The sequence below is a fragment of the Triticum aestivum genome, chromosome 6D (assembly GCF_018294505.1).
Source record: "Triticum aestivum cultivar Chinese Spring chromosome 6D, IWGSC CS RefSeq v2.1, whole genome shotgun sequence".
Lineage (NCBI taxonomy): Eukaryota > Viridiplantae > Streptophyta > Magnoliopsida > Poales > Poaceae > Triticum > Triticum aestivum.
In genome coordinates, this window is record NC_057811.1 from 5,477,931 (window position 1) to 5,499,128 (window position 21,198).

Consider the following 21,198-nt stretch of genomic DNA (forward strand, 5'->3'; position numbering starts at 1 on the left):
ATGCCATAGTCGTTGCGTGTTTGCTTCATCCATAGCAGCTGAGCGCAGCAAGATCCAGCAGCAATGTATTCAGATTCAACAGTGGAGAGAGATACACAGTTCTGCTTCTTTGAAGACAAACAGACAAGTGATCGTCCCAAAAAGTGACATGTGCCTGATGTGGACTTGCGACCCACCTTGTCACCAGCGTAATCAGCATCAGAGAAACCAACGAGATCAAACTCTGAGCCCTTTGGATACCATAATCCTAGTGTTGGGGTGTAAGCCAAATATCGAAGAATTCGCTTCATAGCTAAGTAATGCGATTCCTTTGGTGCCGCTTGGAATCGGGCACACATGCAAACACTAAGCATTATATCTGGCCTAGATGCACATAAATAAAGTAAAGAACCAATCATGAAGCGGTATACCTTTTGATCGAACTCTTTACCATTGGCGTCAGGACTCAGATGACTTTTGGTTGGCATTAGAGTCGTGTAACCTTTGCAGTCTTGCATTCCAAACTTCTTCAGGCAATCTTTGAGATATTTTTCTTGAGATATAAAGATGTCGTTGCTCTGCTGACGAATTTGAAGACCAAGGAAGAACTTCAGCTCGCCCATCATGGACATTTGATATTGCTCTTGCATCATGTGTCCAAACTCATCACTGTATTTCTGGTTGGTGCAGCCGAAGATTATGTCATCCACATATATTTGGCACACAAACAGTTCACCATCATATGTCTTCGTGAAGAGTGTGGGATCCAGAGAACCGGGTTTGAAGCCTTTGCTCTTCAAGAAGTCTTTGAGTATATCATACCAAGCACGAGGGGCTTGTTTGAGGCCATACAGTGCCTTGTTGAGCTTGTATACCATATCGGGATGTTTTGGATCTTCAAAGCCAGGTGGTTGCGCAACATATACTTCTTCTTCAATCTTTCCATTGAGAAATGCACTCTTCACGTCCATTTGATACAGAAGAATGTTGTGATGATTTGCATAGGCTAGCAGAATGCGAATGGCTTCAAGCCTAGCCACAGGAGCAAAAGTTTCATCGAAGTCAATTCCTTCAACTTGAGTGTATCCTTGAGCAACGAGACGAGCCTTGTTTTTGACAACTTGACCATGCTCATCTTGTTTGTTGCGATATATCCATTTGGTGCCTATTATGTTGTGCTTGCGAGGGTCAGGACGTTTGACTAGTACCCACACATTGTTCAGTTTGAATTGTTGAAACTCTTCTTGCATAACTTGAATCCATTCAGGTTCCATGAAGGCTTGAACAACTTTCTTGAGTTCAGTTATTGAGACAAATGCAAAGTGCCCACAAAAATTTGCTAGTTGTGTTGCTCTTGAACGAGTGAGTGGACCAGGTGCATTGATGCTTTCAATTATCTTCTCAGTCTGTACTTCATTTGCAACACGTGGATGAACTGGACGAAGATCTTGTTCTTGCTGATCATTGTCATCATTTGGAGGATTGTCTTCAGGCTGAGCATTGTCTTCAGGTTGATTTGGTGTAGAAATAATAAGTTCGTCTTCAGCCTGAGCCTCAGAAGGTATGATCTCTCCAGTTCCCATATGCTTGATTGATTCATTAGGAGGAACTTCATCTAGCACACTTCGCAGGTGCTCTCTTTGCGAGCCGTTAGTTTCATCGAACCGCACATCCACAGTTTCCACCACTTTATAGTGAAAGAGGTTGAAGACTCTGTAGGAGTGCGAATCCTTTCCGTAACCAAGCATAAAACCTTCATGTGCTTTCGGTGCAAATTTTGAAGTGTGATGTGGATCCTTAATCCAGCATCTAGCACCAAATACTCTGAAGTAACTGACGTTTTTGGCTTCTTACCAGTTAGGAGTTCATAGGATGTCCTCTTCAGAAGCTTGTGAAGATAAACACGGTTGATGATGTGACATGCAGTGTCAATGGCTTCGGGCCAGAACTTCCTTGGAGTCTTGTATTCATCAAGCATCGTCCTAGCCATCTCGATGAGTGTTCTGTTCTTGCGCTCCACGATGCCATTCTGCTGAGGAGTGTATGGAGCTGAGAACTCATGAGTGATGCCTAATGTATCCAAGTAAAAGTCGAGACCGGTGTTCTTGAACTCTGTGCCATTGTCACTTCTGATATGCTTGATCTTGACGCCATAGTTCGTCGTGGCACGGTTGGCGAAGCATCTGAAGACATCCTGCACTTCATTCTTGTAGAGGATGAATAGTCATCAACAATGATGAAGCCATAGAGGCAAGCAGTGATAGTGAGAGTAGAGTAGTGAGTAGGGCCGAATAAATCCATGTGTAGCAGCTCGAAGGGTTGAGACATAGTCATTATAGTCTTCGAGGGATGCTTGGCCCTAGTCATCTTTCCAGCTTCGCAGGCGCCACACAAATGGTCTTTCTTGAACTTGACGCCTTCGATGCCTATGACGTGTTTCTTCTTCGCGAGAGTGTATAGATTCCTCATGCCAGCATGCCCTAGCCTCCAATGCCAGAGCCAACACTCTGAAGCTTTTGCTAGAAGACATACGGCCAGTTGTGGTCCTGCTGAGAAATCTACCATATACAGATCATCCTTTCTATAGCCTTCAAAAACTAGAGACTTGTCAAATTCCATTAGTACAAGGCATCAATATTTTCCAAATATCACAATCATGTTTAAGTCACAAAGCATGGAAACAGACATTAAGTTGAAACTAAGGGATTCAACAAGCATCACTTTATCCATGTGTTGATCCTTTGAGATTGCAACTCTACCTAGTCCCAATACCTTGCTTTTACCGGTGTCAGCAAATGTGATGTGACTCTTGTCAGAAGGGCGAAGAGTTGAATCCATGAGAAGACTTCGATCACCAGTCATGTGGTTAGTGCATCCACTGTCCATGATCCATTCTGAAGCACGAGTTGTCGTACCCTACAGTGCAGTTAGGGGATAGGCTTCACAAAACAAGGTGTGAAGCATAAACATTTGTCGGACACGAAGATTATCAAGGTTCAGATCAAAGTTAGGACGGATATGCATTTCAGGAACAATATGCATAGTAAGACAATTAGGGCATTTTATCTTGTGCCCAGCAAGATGTTTTAGGTCCCCAGCAAAAGCATTAGACGCCTTTGATTTCTGGCTGGAGACCATTTCCTGCAAAAGAGAGTTAGTTCTTCTTAACCACCCACATTTTCAGGGGTGGCTTAGAAGAAATGAGTCTAAGTGCAGCATCTGAGAACTTTGGCTTTGGAGCCCTAGCAAATAGCTTTGCAGGAGGAGAATAATACTCATATGAATAAGCAGAAAAGTTCTTAGTCTTATGAACATAGCGGTTTGAGGAAACGTGCTCATATTCATACATCTTAGTATGATTTCCCTGCAAAACATTGGCGTTAGGGTGACTCGGGTGAGTCCTCTGTCTGTATGAAGCCTTTGGGCCGTATGAAGCCCTTGGTCTGGTGTTTGTCTTCTTCCCTTGTGGTGTCATGATGACATTCACAGGAAGATTTTCAAGACAGCTCTTGGGTACCCAGATCTTCTTCATAGGCGGTCCATTCCTGCAGTTAGTACCAATATACCTGGCAAACACTTCACAATTCTGATTCTTAAACAGTTTATAGTTTGCATCAAAGGATTCATCAATGATAATTGGGTTAGCACAAGTGAATCCCGATAAGGTCGATGGGTCCACTGAAGGTCCCTTTGCAGCAACCCATGTGGTTTTGGGATACTGCTCAGGCATCCAGTAGGAACCATCAACATTCATTTTCCTCTCGAACCCAACACCCTCTTTCCTAGGGTTTCGGTTCAGAATCTGCTTTTTGAGGACATCACATAGTGTCTGATGCCCTTTGAGACTTTTGTACATCCCTGCTTCAAGCAATGTCTTCAACCTAGCATTTTCATTAGCAATAGCAGTGGCATCCTCATCAGAGGGGTTAGTTACCACATCAACAGTTGAAGATATTGCACCAGTAGCAGCAGTAGAACTTTCAGCAACAGAAGTAGCGTTATCATGCTCAAGGCATTTTAGACATGTTGGTTCAAATCCTTCCTGAGCGGTACTGATCTGTTGGGCGCGAAGTAACTCGTTTTCTTTTTGAAGATCTTCATGAACTGCTCTTAATTTTTCAAGATCTTGCTTTCTTTGAAGATAATCATAGGAAGCTTTTCATGAGTTGTTGAGAGTGTTTCATGACGACTTTCAAGTTCCTGGTACTTAACATGAAGATTTTTTATGTCTTCAATTAAGGACTGGGAACGGGTCATTTCCTCGTCCAACAGGTCATTGCTTTTGTCTAACAGTTTTTGAGTATGTTCCATAGCTTTCTATTGTTCAGTTGCAATTTTAGCAAGTGTTTTGTAGCTGGGTTTGGATTCACAATCAAAGTCATCTTCACTTGATGTTTGAAATTAAGCATCACGTGACTTTACCTTGGCACCACGTGCCATGAAGCAGTAGGTTGGAGCAGAGTAGTCCTTGTTGTTAGTATCAGCGTTGGTGACGGAGCCACTCTCTTCAGTGTTGAAGATGGACTTGGCAACGTAGGCTGTAGCTAAAGCCAGACTCGCAACACCAGAGTCGGACTCCTCCTCAGACTCCATCTCCGCCTCCTCAGAAGCAGACTCATCCTCTGAATCCATCTTCTTTCCAACAAAAGCACGAGCCTTGCCAGATGAGCTCTTCTTATGTGATGAAGACTTTGATGAAGACTTGGAAGAAGACTTTGAGGATTTCTTCTTCTTGTTGTCATCAGAATCATATTCCTTGCTCTTCTTCTTCTTGTTGTTCTCACTGTCCCACTGTGGACACTCAGAGATGTAGTGACCAGGTTTCTTGCACTTGTGGCATGTTCTCTTCTTGTAGTCATGAGTGGAAGCTTCATCGTTTCTCGAGCTGGATCTTGAAGACTTTCTAAAGCCTTTCTTCTTGGTGAATTTCTGGAACTTCTTCACAAGCATAGCAAGCTCCTTTCAATGTCTTCAGGATCCCCTGAACTGCAGTCAGATTCTTCTTCAGATGAGGAAACAGCCTTTGCCTTCAAAGCGCGTGTTCGGCCATAGTTGGGACCATAGATGTCTCTTTTCTCAGATAGCTGAAACTCATGTGTGTTGAGCCTCTCAAGTATGTCAGACTGTTCGAGTGCCTTGTAGTCAGGACGTTCTTGAATCATAAGGGCTAGGGTGTCGAACGAGCTGTCAAGAGATCTCAGGAGTGTCTTGACGATTTCATGCTTGGTGATCTCAGTGGCGCCTAAAGCATGAAGCTCATTTGTGATGTCAGTGAGGCGATCAAACGTGAGCTGGACATTCTCATTGTCGTTTCTCTTGAAGTGGTTGAAGAGGTTGCGAAGGACACTGATCCTTTGATCTCTCTGTGTTGAGACGCCTTCGTTGACCTTGGAAAGCCAGTCCCAGACTAGCTTCGACGTTTCCACATCACTCACACGGCCATACTGTCCTTTGGTCAGATGACCACAGATGATGTACTTGGCAGTAGAATCCAATTGAACGAACCTCTTGACATCAGCGGGGGTAACACCTTCACCAGTCTTGGGAACGCCGTTCTTGACGACAATCCACAAATCGACGTCATGGCTTCAAGATGCATGCGCATCTTATTCTTCCAGTAGGGGTAATCAGTGCCATCGAAGACAGGGCACGCAGCGGAGACTTTGATTATCCCTGCAGTCGACATAGCTAAAACTCCAGGTGGTTAAACCGAATCACACAGAACAAGGGAGTGCCTTGCTCTGATACCAATTGAAAGTGCTAGTTATCGACTAGAGTGGGGTGAATAGGCGATTTTTATGAAAGTCTTCAAAACATGGGAGTTTCGAAGACAAACAATAGAAATGAACCTATTGACGTCCAGCGGAAGGTAGACTAAACTAGACAAGTCATAGTCATGCAAGTAATGAAGCTAAAGCATGAAGACTATTAGCAGCTAGATAGTATGGATCAATATGGAAGATAGTATGAAGCCAAACGACAATAAAGTTACACAGTGAACTCAATCAGGTAATGCAAGCAGGCAATGACTTCACGAAGACAAACAGAAATTAAAGAGATGGAGAAGATAAAACCAGTTGCTTGGTGAGGACAAGGATTTGTTGGACCAGTTCCAGTTGCTGTGACAACTGTACGTCTGGTTAGGGAGGCTGAGATTTAACTCAGAAGACCGTGTCTTCACCTTATTCCCCTTGAGCTGAGGACACCTAATCCTCGCCCAATCACTCTGGTAAGTCTTCAAGGTAGACTTCCAAACCTTCACAGACTTCGTTCACTGGCAATCCACAATGACTCTTGGATGCTCAGAACGCGACGCCTAACCGGCTGGAGGATTCACAGTCCTCAAGTGTAATAAGTCTTCAGGTCACGCGGACAGAAGGACTTCAGTGATGCCTAACACTCTTTGGCTCTGGGTGTTTTGAGCTTTGTCCTCGCAAGGATTTCTCTCTCTTAAAAGCTTCGGAGGTGGGTTGCTCTCAAACGACAAAAGCCGTGCACTAACTCTGAGGAGCCACCAATTTATGGTGTAGGGGGTGGACTATTTATAGCCACAAGGCAAGCCGACCTGATTTGTCCGAAATGACCCTGGGTCACTAAGGAACTGACACGTGTTCCAACGGTCAGATTTCAAACACACGCGGCAGCTTTACTTGGGCTACAAGCAAAGCTGACTTATCCAGCTCTAGATAAGATTTGCTCTCACTGTCTTCGCTCGAAGACATAGGATTTGGTTGAGCATCACTTCAGTCACTCTGACTTTGTTCACTTGGACCCCACATAACAGTACGGTGGTTCCTATGACTCAACAAAGAAGAAAAAAGGAAACTACGAAACAGCTATGTCTTCGCAGTCCATAGTCTTCACGTGAATGTCTTCTCGAGTCATGATCGTCGTTGTGAATATTTTCACATACCACCATTATCTTCAATGTCTTCACACATTTTTAGGGGTCATCTCCGGTAGGTAAACCGAATCAATGAGGGACTACTATCTGTGTTATCCTGCAATTCTCACAAACACATTAGTCCCTCAACCAGGTTTGTCGTCAATACTGCAAAAACCAAATAGGGGTGACACTAGATGCACTTATAGTTCCCACACCACGGAAAGCACCAAAAACTACTGGCAACATCGTCAGTGGGTGGGGATGTGCTCGTGCTTGTCGCCCACGACGATAGGATATCAGCTTGGGCACAATCAAAACATACAGCAAAGTGGCAGCAACGACCACATGCGGTGATCGACATGACAGAGATAATTTTGTGGTTCCTTGACAAGGCAGGCGGGAGCTGCATTCCGCCGACGAAGCCAGTCAAATTCAGCCTAGTGTGCTTCGCCGAGAGTAGCGGCATTGTGCTCATCACTGCATGCAACGGTTTCTTTTGGCTCGACCTGCGGTCCATGAAGATCGTGAGGTGGTTCTCGGAACGTAGGGTCTTATACACGACCCAGAATATCCCATATGAGATGAGTTTGACGGCTTGGGTTCCAACGTTCAATAGCACTTTGTGATTAGTTCGTTCTGTTTCCAGTTTCCGTTTCAACTTCATCAACAACTTTAGAAGCACATGTGTACGAATTTTTTGAGAAAAATGATTCAATTTTACTAATTTACTTTGCCCCTTCGCGAGGAAATTGATGTCCCATGATAATGTAGCTCTATGGTCTTGTTACTTTGTTAGTTTTATCTGTACTTGTGCAAGCATTTTGTTTTCTTTCATCTGAATTGAGATGTTCTCCTACTTCCCCTTGAACCACTGCATGCTGAAAGATTCATGAAATGGATAGACACATCAAGATTTTGCATGATCTCTAGCCCACGGTTTCTGTGACTGCTTGGACCATGTCGTTGCCTAGGACTTACCAGCCATCTGCTGACCGCCTGCTGGTCAAGACCTCCGGGTATGGAGCAAGCATATGGTTATTTATCAAACTGGTCGGTTTATGGTAACGATTTTTATGTTTAATTCTATGATTTAGTCAGTTTATGGCAAGGAAGTGATGCTTTATTATTTCTTAGATACACACATTTTGAAATCGAAATCAGGATCAGGTAGTCTTAACCCACACATTGGGTCAAAATATATCATTGGGCTTCGACCTTAAGTTATGGTCTGTGACGTATTTAGTTTGTGTACCAGAAAATCATATATTTGATATGATGAGTCATCCTTTGTTTTGAAAACAAATGCCATTTTCTTTTTTTGTGGTTCCGTGTAACCGAGCAGAGGCTAGAGCAACTATAAGGCTTCTGGAACCTGCCGTTGCCCCAGGTCTCATAATACTAGTTTATGATGGTACTGAAATATGATTTTTATTTTCTTTTCTGATGTTTTTAGCATGGACCTCACATTCTTTTATATGCACTTGGCTTATTTCTGAAACCAAATCGATCGAGCATTTTTTTTTTCTTTCTAATTGTTGAGTTAGTGCTGGTTTTTCTATTTCACTAGACTACTAACTAAAAAAATCAAAATATGCCCAGTCAGGTACACGATGTCATCTATTTCTTCGATTTAATGAAGGGATATGAAGGTATGCAAGCTGTATAGTCGTAGCAAATGTATTGCTTTATCTTTTGACCGCACGGAATATTCGCTTTGTCTTTGTTCAGAGGTGAGGACTAACTTGCATTTTGCAGCCAGTTTCGAGCAGATCAGAAGCTAATTATACTCTGTACCCGACTAGGATATACTACAGTATCAGTGAATCATTACTGCTTGCGACCTGTATATGTCGGGAAGAAGAACTGTATATGTTGAGTAATCTGCTTCTGCTGCATGATTGTGGCTCCACTTTTTCTGCAGATCGATGCTTGTTATGGCATTTGCAGAAGCCACTCTGTAAAATAACAAGAAAAAGAACAGAGGGACTTGTGAAAAAACTAAGCTTGATTCGCTGCAGACAAATGAAAACTAAGGATGCAGACTCCAATTAGGCTAGGTGTCGTTGACTGCGTGCACAAGGCATTTGGGTTCTGGACAGGAATGCATGATCAGACGAATGCCAAAAGATGTATATGTACTAGTGGAAAGAGCAGGGTATCAGCAACAGAGATGCATGACCCCCGAATTCAGAACTGCAGTTTCTTCACTTCACAAGCAAGAACACACTGATAAACAATTAAAGCTTGAAAGAGCAGGGCGTCAGTAATGCATGACCCCCAAATTTCAGTACCTGTAGTTTCTTCACTTCTTCACACGCCTCTCTTCTCTTTCGCAAGAAAGAATCTACGTTGCCATTTCCCTTGCTATTCTCATCACCATCACCACAAGCAAAGAACGCACTAGAAATTCCTACTAGCAACTGAAGCTCTGTAAAAGGGAAATCATTCTTACTTGCAGACACAAAATTCCATATGTACTATGTAGTATGTATTATACTGTCTCAACAACCAAGCTTGAAAAAGTTAAGGAAAATTGGAGCTTTACCAATATAACATATATGTATTGGAAGCTAGAAAACTACACCATATGGATCGCGTATATATGATGTAACTGATTATCAGCAGATAGACAAGCAAATCGAAATTTCTGCAATAAGACATATAAGACAAGCAGACAGCAGGAAAGCAAGTAAATAATTCTATCAAGAGGAGATGTACTGCAGAGTGCTTCAGACAAATGTGTGGCAAAAGTCCGAAAGAGTGCTTCATAGAAAAGATTGAAGAACAAAGAATATGTGTATTAGTGAGCAACCAATGAATAAATAGCTCTGATATGACTTGAATAATTAAATCTAATGAGTGAGTTAGTGTCGGTACTCACTGTGATTGAGCGCCTCAATGGAGATTCATTTGCTGAACATGCAGACCTTTGATACAACAAATATTTGTTTCAATATCTAAAAGAAAGAAAGGCAGTTGCTTCTCTTGGAACTAACAGAATAATATTTCTCCTAGATACTTCTTCCATTTCAACCATGATCCTTAACTCAACAGAACATATATATTACCGTCTAAAAGCACATGGGTGGTCTCTCCTCCTTCTCCCGGGCTTGAGACCGGCTATGTGATTATAAGTGTCACCTTACAATGGCATAGGCGGAGTTCCCCACCCACCCTCCCAAAAAGAAAAAAAAAACACCTACAAAAAAGTAATGCAGACATTTTTTTGGTTTTTGTATTTATCAAATAAGTACGAGACATAAGCTACAAACATTACAAAAAAAAAATTTCATTTATTTTTTCTTGGTACAAACATTAATTTTAAAAAAAAATTACCCCCCCCCCCACCCCCCAAAAACACTCTATCTCCAAGTAAAATGAAGAATTTTTTTTATTTTTCATGATTTCGAATATTTTTTTAGTTTTTTCTTTTGAACCCCAGTCTAATGCTAAAGGAGAAACTGTTTTTTTTTTGTGATTTTCTTCGCACCCATGGACGAAATAAGCTGATGTCTTCCAAGTAGTGACAATAAGACCGTAGAAGCCTTCAAGATGGCCACCATCCTGTAAGCAGAAAGTTTATGGGTGGATGTCTAATTGAAAGGTGAAACCGTACGGAAGAATTGCTATGTATTTCTTAATATGCGAATTTGGAATCTCCAAAAAATATCTGCCTGCAAACATCGTAATTACATCGGGGAGTTGCTTAGAAAAATTATAAGTATTAATTTTGTAAAATTCCAAGTGAGAAGAGTAATTAGTTAAGTGGCATCCCGCCTGATGCCGATATAAAGAAGTGGACATATGCCGATAGACAGAGTGACCCGTTTAATTTATTACCATCTTGAGATACATGGCTTGACGCAAGGAAGAGATTCAAGGTTGGCTGTCCCCCTCCTGCTGCTCATCCCCACTGCAACAGGATTCTGCTTCACCATCGTCTGCCTGGAGATTAATTACACATAAACAAGCCGGCCAGCCATCAGTAACACGATATGTGGTTTCCTATGTAGCGTGTGAATCAATATGATGGACTAGCGTGTGTACGCACGTACCTCTGCTTGGTCGGTACCGTCATCCTCGTCGTCGTCGTCGTAATAATAATCTTCATCGTCATCGTCGCGACTCTTGTCCGCCTGGAGATTTATTAGACAAAAACCACACAGCCAGCCATCAGCGACATGATATATACACATGTATAAATACAACGATTGATCGATAGATATACGTGATGGACAGTGGTGTGTACGTACCTCATCCTGGTCGGTGCCTGCATGGTCTTGTAGCCAACTCTTAAATTTGGTGACAAGGGCACGTATCTCTTGTTGGCCGTACCTCCTGACCCGAGGCTCCGCGGCGTCACGTAACCTTCTCTCGAGTGATCTAATCATGCGACGCGTCCTTTCTTCCTGGTGTACTGCAGGACGGCCCACATCCTTGGGTCTGTCCAAACCACGTAGGATCCACTCGAGATTATCAATGAATCTACCTGCCTCCTCATCGTAGTTTTCTTCTTCTATGTCGAGATCGAGATACACAGCATTGGGACCGGTGCCGGAAGCCTGCTTCAGCGCTTGCTTCGCTTCCTTTACTTCCCTGTAGCTGCTGTTCGTGCAGTCAAGGGAACAGGTGACTTCCTTCAGCAAAGGGCAGCTATTTCTCCCCCACGCCACCAATCTGGCAGCGTCCTTTCTTTCAGCGCTTACACTGTATATCAGCGATTCAAGCATCGGCAATGCTCCTTCTCCAACAGCAATCTCTATCTTCTTCGTCCACAAGACTCTTAGCTTGTGAAACTCATTGCTGCCAAAAGTATATGATATGTTCTTTTCATCCTTACTCCAGAGACCAAGGAAGAGGAGAGATGGCAACCTGCCGATGGTTTGAACATCCCCAACTTCTACCGCAGCCACATGCAGACATAGACGAGAAAGGAGTGGAACAGTTAACTGATTGATCCATGATGACACCCTCGGTATAACTATGCTAGGCAGAATTAGCTCGTACAGCTTTGTACAGAGTGACAAGTCTTCCAAGCTATGATTGACAACCGCATACTTACCCTCACCACCATCATCCAAGATCCTCAGACAATGGATCTTGTGCAGTTTGCATAGAGATTCCATCAGAGCCTCGCCTGCAGACTCCTCTATTTCAGCGAAATAGATCTTGAGCACCCTTAGCTTTGTCAGCTTCCCCACCTCTGTGAAGAAGTCTGGGCACTTGTCCACCGAATATAGCTGCAGCTCTTCAAGGCATGTCAGTTTCCCTATCTCACCCTTCATCACTGTACCTTCGTCAGCCCACAAGCACCTCAAATTCATTAGCTCACCAACAGATGCCGGCAGCTCACTTATCAAACCTCCCCTTACATCCAGTATCTCAAGAAACTTCAGATCATGCCCTATTCCTTCCGGGATCTTGACCGCTGTCTTCACTAGTCCCAGGTACCTCAACTGCACCAACATACCGAGATGCTCAAGACTACTACCTTCCGAAAAAGCACAGTCCTCAATAACTAGCACACGTAGTACTTTAAAGCTCAAAAGCAGTGGCATACTGTTGGCATTGCAGTTAACAACATTAAATGACCTTACATGCTCCATTGCAATGCTAGAGTTGTGTTCCACACTTCCATGAACTGCTAATCTGCGAACCCAGTTGGTTCGTTTTTCTCGTGAACATGTGCCATGCTGCTCCATATCATGTATTGTAACAAAATTTACATCATTTGATATGGTGCGGATGAGATCGAGCACCATGTCATGGACACGACAACCACCTCGGCCATCATTATCTTCAGGATCTGTCCACCGTATCATGCTCTTGTTTACAAGCGTGTTGAAATAGATCTCTCCAAGTTCAAATGACTCCATCCCTTCTCTATATGGTATAAATCCCTCGGCAACCCACCTCCATATCAGTGATATTTTATCAATTAAATAATCTTCAGGAAACACACTAAGATACAATAAACATGTCTTCAGATTGGACGACAAATCATAATAGCTAAAAGATAATATCTTTCTTGTGTTATGAACATCGTCATTCTCTTCATGCCCAAAACGAATGGCATCATATACCTTAGACCAGTCCTCACTGTGTTTACCAACAAGCAAGCTAGCTATTGTAGTGACAGCTAAGGGCACACCACCACATTTCTTTAAAATTTTGGTAATCACTTCAGCAGGTCCTTCAATACCAGATGTTCTTGTATAGAATAACATTTTGGAGTAATCATCAGAAAGTGGTTGCATGTGGTAGATACCACCAGCTTTTGTGGCAACATCAACAATACGGGTAGTTATGATTAATCTACTTTCTGGATGACTATCCACGAAAGCACACGAGATAACAATGTTTTTGTATCCCATATGTCATCAATAACAATGAAGTACCTATTCACACGAGATGAAAAATTGTTTAATTAGCAAATTATCTAATATACTACCTTTTTGAACTAATATACTACCTAGCAGAACAAGAAGCACGACAATGCACTAGAACCAAAGAAAGGCGCTAAGCGTAAATAAAAATGATAAGATAAGATAAAATACAAGACACAGTCCTCAATAACTAGCACACGCAGTACTTTAAAGCTCAAAAGCAGGGGCATACTTTTGGCACGGCAGTCTACAACATTAAATGACCTCACGTGCTCCATTTCAATGCTACAGTTGTGTTTCCCACTTTTTCCATGAACTGCTAATCTGCGAACCGAGTTGGTTCGTTTTTCTCGTGAACATGTGCCATGCTGCTCCATATCATGTATTGTAACAAAATTTACATCATTTGATATGGTGCGGATGAGATCGAGCACCATGTCATGGACACGACAACCACCTCGGCCATCATTATCTTCAGGATCTGTCCACCGTATCATGCTCTTGTTTACAAGCGTGTTGAAATAGATCTCTCCAAGTTCAAATGACTCCATCCCTTCTCTATATGGTATAAATCCCTCGGCAACCCACCTCCATATCAGTGATATTTTATCAATTAAATAATCTTCAGGAAACACACTAAGATACAATAAACATGTCTTCAGATTGGACGACAAATCATAATAGCTAAAAGATAATATCTTTCTTGTGTTATGAACATCGTCATTCTCTTCATGCCCAAAACGAATGGCATCATATACCTTAGACCAGTCCTCACTGTGTTTACCAACAAGCAAGCTAGCTATTGTAGTGATAGCTAAGGGCACACCACCACATTTCTTTAAAATTTTGGTAATCACTTCAGCAGGTCCTTCAATACCAGATGTTCTTGTATAGAATAACATTTTGGAGTAATCATCAGAAAGTGGTTGCATGTGGTAGATACCACCAGCTTTTGTGGCAACATCAACAATACGGATAGTTATGATTAATCTACTTTCTGGATGACTATCCACGAAAGCACACGAGATAACAATGTTTTGTATCCCATATGTCATCAATAACAATGAAGTACCTATTCACACGAGATGAAAAATTGTTTAATTAGCAAATTATCTAATATACTACCTTTTTGAACTAATATACTACCTAGCAGAACAAGAAGCACGACAATGCACTAGAACCAAAGAAAGGCGCTAAGCGTAAATAAAAATGATAAGATAAGATAAAATACAATACACAGTCCTCAGTAACTAGCACAGTCCTCAATAACTAGCACAGGCAGTACTTTAAAGCTCAAAAGCAGGGGCATACTTTTGGCACGGCAGTCTACAACATTAAATGACCTCACGTGCTCCATTTCAATGCTACAGTTGTGTTTCCCACTTTTTCCATGAACTGCTAATCTGCGAACCTTGTTGGCTGACTTTCCTCCCGGACATGTGCTGTGATGCTCCATATCATGTACTGTAACAAAGTTTACCTCATTTGATATGGCGCGGATGAGATCGAGCACCATGCCATGCACACGACAACCACTTTGGCTATCCAAATCATCATCACGATCTATCCACCGGATCATGCTTCTATTTACTAGTTTGCTGAAATAGCTCTCTCCTAACTGAAATGACCTATCTAGGACAAAACCATCAGAGACCCACCTCCATATGAGCGTGTTTTTTTTCAATAAACCTATCTTCAGGGAACATGCTTAGATACAATAAACATGTCTTCAGATGTGATGGTAGATCATAATAACTAAAAGACAATATCTTTCTTGTGTTCTGAACAACTTCACTGTCCTCATGCCCAAAACCAATGGCATCATACACCTTAGACCAATCCTCACTCTGCTTTCCAACAAGCAAGCTGGCAATTGTAATGATAGCTAATGGCACACCGCCACATTTCTTCAAAATTTTGTTGGTCACCTCAACATTTTGCTTAGATGAAGTTACTCCTTCACCACCACATGTTCTTGTATAGAATAATATTTCTTAGTTATCATTAGAAAGTGGTTCCATGTTGTAGATACCACCAGCTTTTGTGGCAACATCAACAATACGAGTACTTATGATTAATCTACTTTCTGGATGACTATTCATGAAAGCACATTTAATCATTTCCCATCTTCGTATATCCCATATGTCATCCATCACAAAAAAGTACCTATTTCCATGAGAGGCGAGATCTTTAATCAGAAAAATATTGCAGATAATTGGATGTCCACTAATTAGCCGCAAAACAAAAGTCCATGTACTTACTCAGTTAAGTGCTTGATGGTAATAATCTCGGATTTTAGCGAAAGAATAGATTTGCCACATCTTTTCTACTGGTCTTGATGATATGATTTTGGTACCCAAACACTCAGAAGTAATTATTTGCAAGCTTGGCCAATTGAAAGTTGAAACACAGATCCTAGGTACACATGGTTAGCTGATTGTTGTTACTTGCATGTTGCTAATCCAATAGACTAGCTCTACGTCGGTGTGTTCGAGTCAGTTGACGCTCATGCCTGTGCTCTATGTGTGTTCTTTTTAACCGTTCAGACTTTTCTTTGATATACTGTGCTCGTTGAATAATATAAACGGAAAATTTCTATGGAAAAGTCAAAGAAAAACTAACAACATATGTTGTTTATACATTACATGTATACATTTAAACTTTTTTGGAAAAGGAGGTTTAAACCCCCGGCCTCTGCATCAATCGATGCATTTTATTCAACAAATATCTTACAAGAACATACATCAAGCCACCGAAGCCACCACTCACACCTACAAACTCGATAATGTGAAGTGCTCTTACTCCACATATCTAAAACCGGCGTCCTCGTCGATCCATCCACATAAGGTATCGGAAGCTACAGCCGGTGCAGCAAAGCTAAAGAGTACACCACATGCACATGTTTTGGAAGCTGTCATCATCATCGAACCGCCGACCCATCATGAGGAAAGAGATCCGCAACATCCTTGCCAGTCCATCCATCCGTCGACAATACCACGGCACCCAACGACACCACCTCCCTGCGCGCAAACTGCTCAGCACGTCGTGGTCGCTGTAGGTACACCGCAGCACCATGTCACCAAGTACCACCAGCCGACATAAGTTGAAGTCTGGAAGATCTGTCATGCGTAGCACCTGCCAAACAGGCATGATATAGCGTACCACCTGTCGGCAAGATGAAGCCGCTCCACCTCCTGCCTGTGTCTTCAAGTGCTGCTCCACAAACGATGCTCCCTAGAGATAAACAACATTGCAGTGTCGCCATCGCCCTTTTTGGACGACCACATCCTAGAGTTTCTCCCGGAGCAGTACGAGTGGGTCAACAATAGTTACATGATGATGCCTTCATCAAGGTAACAGCGGAGAACGCAGCCGTCATCGTCGGCTCGGTTTTCACCAGCAACTATGTCTCCCCAACTCGTAGCCGGGACTAGATGACGGATCTTGAGATTTGACCACCCAACCGCAGGCCGAGAACCTCTGGCGGAGAACATCACCACTAGATCCGCCGTCGTATATAGGAGGGCACACCGGTCGGCCACTGACGAAAGGCCACACCCGCATAGAACCGGCCCTCTCCACCAGGCACTCCACGGTGCCCCTCTACGCCGCCGCTACCAAGCCGGACTAGACTACCCAGCCGCGGTCCCAAGGGCGTGCACAAAGCCTACGGCCGCCGCCCTAGATCTGATCTCAGTCAACCACATCGTCGCACCACGATCCGATCTTGGCTGCGCCACCACTCGCATCGAGATCCCGCACAACCCCACATGCGAGCAGGGGAGGAGGACCTCCGCCACCGCCGTCCGCCCTGGGCTTAGTCCGGCGGAGTCCTTCGGCGGCGGCGAAGGGAAGTGAGGGGGGAGAGGAGGGCTCCGGCGGCTAGGGTCGGGATGATAAAAAACGAGAGGCTTATTTGTCTGACAAAGCCTAAAGTCGTATTGCTATTAAGTTGGATGTTTTACATGTTATAGTAATGCCACTGTATTATTTTCACCCATACTAGTATTTTCACTTACATGTCAGCACAGAACAAAGAATGCAGGACACTAGCATAGGATAAAAATGCATACCTCTTGCCTACTAGGAACGTCTGCAGCTGGTTGATCAGCTGCCTTTCATCCATTGTTGCTGAAGCTTTGTACAGCTCCCTGTCAAGTTCAAGGAGGATATCCCTGAGAACTTTCTTTGTGTCTGGACTTTGACCCACCGGAACAAAACCCCCACAATCAAAATTGTTTCTAAGCTTGTCATACACGGCTTTAGCAAGAGTTGTCTTGCCCAATCCTCCAAATCCAACAACAGAGACAACCTTGAGCTTTTCACCGGACGGATCATCGCCCTTAGACAACCTCTCTGTTAGCTCATCCATTGACTTTTGAATGCCAACAAGGTCAGATACTTTGCTGTACATGGCCAAGAGACGTGGGTCGACTTCCGTTCTGGCATTAGTATTACCAATAACATCTTTGTATCTGTCAAACCTCTCCTTCACCTCCCTAACTTGGATCTTGACGTCTTTGATGTCGTTGGCTATTTTGCGACGAATCTTGAGCTTGGTGGCCTTCTTGCAGGTCTTCTTGATGAAGCCGAAGAAGGTGTGTGGGTTGGTAGGCTCAACACCTTCAACACGCACCATGAAGGAGTCAAGGCTGTCCTCGATGGCAAAGGACAGCTCCCTGACATCGTTTGCCCAAATTTTGACCAGGGGATCAAGCTGGTCTAGTGGCACGTCGGACACCTTGAGAAGAGCTGCTTGTATGACCAGGAGCTCATCCTTCAGGTCCTTGATCCCTTCTTCAAACGCTTCTGCAGGTTGTACTCCTCCATGAGCAGCTTGCCCAACTTGGGGGGGAGAGTGCCCAACGCCCCCGTGGCGAACGACATGGCAGGTCGACTCTGACAGTCTCACTCTTGCTAGCTGCTTTCTTACTGTATATCAGGATTCAGGCCTAATCACGATGCCATGAAGAAGTTATAAGAGAGGCAGCCTGGTACCATATGGGAGAAGGAGGACAGAAGGTGAGGGGAAACAAGTCAAACCTGGGAATTCAGGAGACTTGGAGTCAAGCGCGGCCAGCCGGATTTTGAACTTACTGTAGCACAGCCGGATTGCTGTTGACCGGACGCCTGGAGCCGTGGGAGGACGAGGCGCGCAGGATCTGCCACCCTGCTTGGATCTCGGCACCACCGCACCGCCTGCAGCTCAAGGCTCGAGGGGGACAGAGGCGGGCGTCACGGCGGCGGGCGAGGATGGATTCGGCCTCGTTGCTCTGTCACGGTGACTACGGCGAGAGGGTGGAGGAAGGGCGGATCGAAGCGGCGAATCCTGCTGAGCAGCAGAGATGGATTACCATGGATCTGAGCTCCGACCAACTGGGCACCCGTGGTTGCTTTGCCCCATGCTACAGTGGCGGCAATGCAGAGGTATTTGTTTGGGCAGTGTTTTGGTGGAGTGGGGAATGAAGAAGCAGATTTGGGGGGAGAGGAAGGGGAGACGTCGGGAGGACTAGAAGCCACCTTCAGCCTCCATTATTGGGGTTTAGGCTGGTCACGGTGACGAGTGACTTAACCAGGGCTGGTCCTGGGATTTTAGGGGCCCAGGGCGAGAGTAGAGCTCGGGGCCCCTTAGAGCGTGCCCTCGAAACTGATTTTCTAGCCGTCTTTTCTGCTTCCTATTCGATCCCAAGGGTCAATTTTGCGTTTAACACCCGACGAATTTCTTAGGAGGCTGAATTGGAAGTACTATCACATCCAATGCATTTTTAGAGAAAAATAAATTAACCACAATCATGGACTAGTTTTTTTTCCCTAACTAGTGCTAGCATCTGTGTGTTCATAGAATATTGCAAAGACCATACGCAACCCAATTAATTTTTTTGATGGGGAAATTCAATCAGTTAAATGAGAAAGCATCTATACGTTGCAATTAGCACAAGACGTGGTGACTTTTAGAAAGATGCCACGTAATTCAATCAATCAATTATCAATGAAGATTGAATGTTAATTATTGAATGTTAATTATCATTTGTAACTTTTTATTAATTATTATGGGAAAAGCAAAATAGTTAGGGCACAATACCTTATCTCGAATCAGTTTTTCATCTCCTTGATGGCTGATGGGAAACGCTGGCTAGAGTAGCAGCGCAGCATGGCGCATGCTCGGTGGTGGTTCCTCATCCGCCGTCGTCCACTGATTCCGGCGGTCGCGAGGCCAAGAGGCGAAAATCCATCCTGCGGCAGCCGTCGACCGTGCCTTGTGTGCGAGAAGTCGTAAACTGACTCGCCTCTCCAAGATCGCTGACTCAGATCCATGAACCACGCTTGTGCGTAATTAGTGGCCGACAATATAGTAACTTGGGCCAATTTAGCAGCACGTTTCTTCAGCCCATGCAGGATTTCAACTTAGCAGCAGGCCTACATACGTCCCTGGGTGGTGGGGGCCCCTCCACTCCCGGGGCCCGGGGCGGCCGCGCCCCCTGCCCCCCATCAGGACCGGGCCTGGACTTAACTAGTGTAATGCATGCATGTGACACTAGTCTAATTTATTATTTTTATATAATGTAAAATAATAATATGCTAGTATTAGTGTCATAGATTATTTTATTTATTAGGTTATAGAATCATCTTTTCTCACGGAGCGCTATGTTACAGGAACATACTATGTTCCTCTAAACACCTCTCTCCTCATTAACTACATGACACATAATCAATTTTATTTTGAAATACGCTACATCACTAGCTAAGTTACTCCCACTATGACCAGCATTAACCGTTTATTAAGCACACATTAGAGCAACTCCAACCCAACGACTCATTTTGTCCGTTTGGATCATCCGGACAAAAAGTTGGCCCAACGGGACAACCCAAATGGACAAAGCGTCCACCTGCTATCCATTTGTTGTCCATCCCAACCCGAACTGAGCCCAAACTGAGCCACAAATAGGTCCGCGGCGGACAAAAGCGGACGCTCCCGTCACCCACTCTCGTCCGCTCCTGCCCTCTCGTGTCCGACCTGGTCCCACCTATCAGCGACCCCGCTCTGCCTCCACAACCACCGCGACGAGGCCACTGGCTCAGGCCACCGCGGCGCTCACCGGCAAGGCCACCAGCGCAGGCCGCCACCTCCCGTTCTAAGCCGAGCAGAGCAGCGGGGAGATCTTGGGGAACTGCAGGCGGGCGACCGGGAGATCTCCGGCACTCCTCCTCCTTTCTGCGTCCTCGGCGACACTCTTGGGACCTAGCCGGCCTGGAGCATGATGGGGTGCCGGGCCGCGGCCGCGTGCGGGCCGCCGGGGCAGCCCGAGTGCTCCGTCGACTCAAGCTAGGCGGGCTGGGGGAGTTCGCCCCCACGGCGGAGGGTGCGGTGAAGCAGCTGCCCGTGGCAGCAGCCGCAGCAAACGGCCCGGCATTTGCATCCAACGCCTATTCTTCGCTAGAAATTCCATCTAGATTCCTTCGGAGATGTCGCGAGAGGGAGGAGGGGCAGCCATGGTGCTCGCAGCGGCGGAAGGAGCACCTCCATGACCTCGCCCACCTCGCCGGAGAAGCTGAGCAGGAGCAGTCTGTCCGTCCGGCTGCGGCAGCGGCGCGGGGCTGGGGCACTGCCTATCGTATGTGGGGCTGACGTCGCGGGAGGGTCGTCACCATTATTTGTCTGGCTGCTCACCTGGTGTTTCCCCCGTCCGCGCTTGTCCGCTCCATGTGTTGGACGTTGGGTGCACCCATCCTCCGCCGCATGTCCGCTAGACGGACAGACAGGTGACTCGGTTGGAGTTGTTCTTACAAAGTTTATAAAAACAATGCACATGTTACAAAGTTAAAATGACACGTCTCTTCAAAAAAAGTTACTACTACTAGAATGTTATGCAAGATAACTGTTGATAATAAAATAGAACAAGGCACAATGTGATTGTAATTTTTGGAAAACCCTAAGGGTGTGTTTGG

General features: G+C 44.6%; 2 pseudogenes; one reads left to right on the top strand and one right to left on the bottom strand.

The window, feature by feature from the left end:
- LOC123142297 (uncharacterized) overlaps positions 1-7,491 on the top strand; it is a 29,685-nt pseudogene extending 22,194 nt beyond the window's left edge.
- Positions 7,492-10,571: 3,080 nt separating this feature from the next.
- LOC123142947 (disease resistance protein RGA5-like) lies at positions 10,572-18,203 on the bottom strand (annotated as a pseudogene).
- Positions 18,204-21,198: the final 2,995 nt, after the last annotated feature.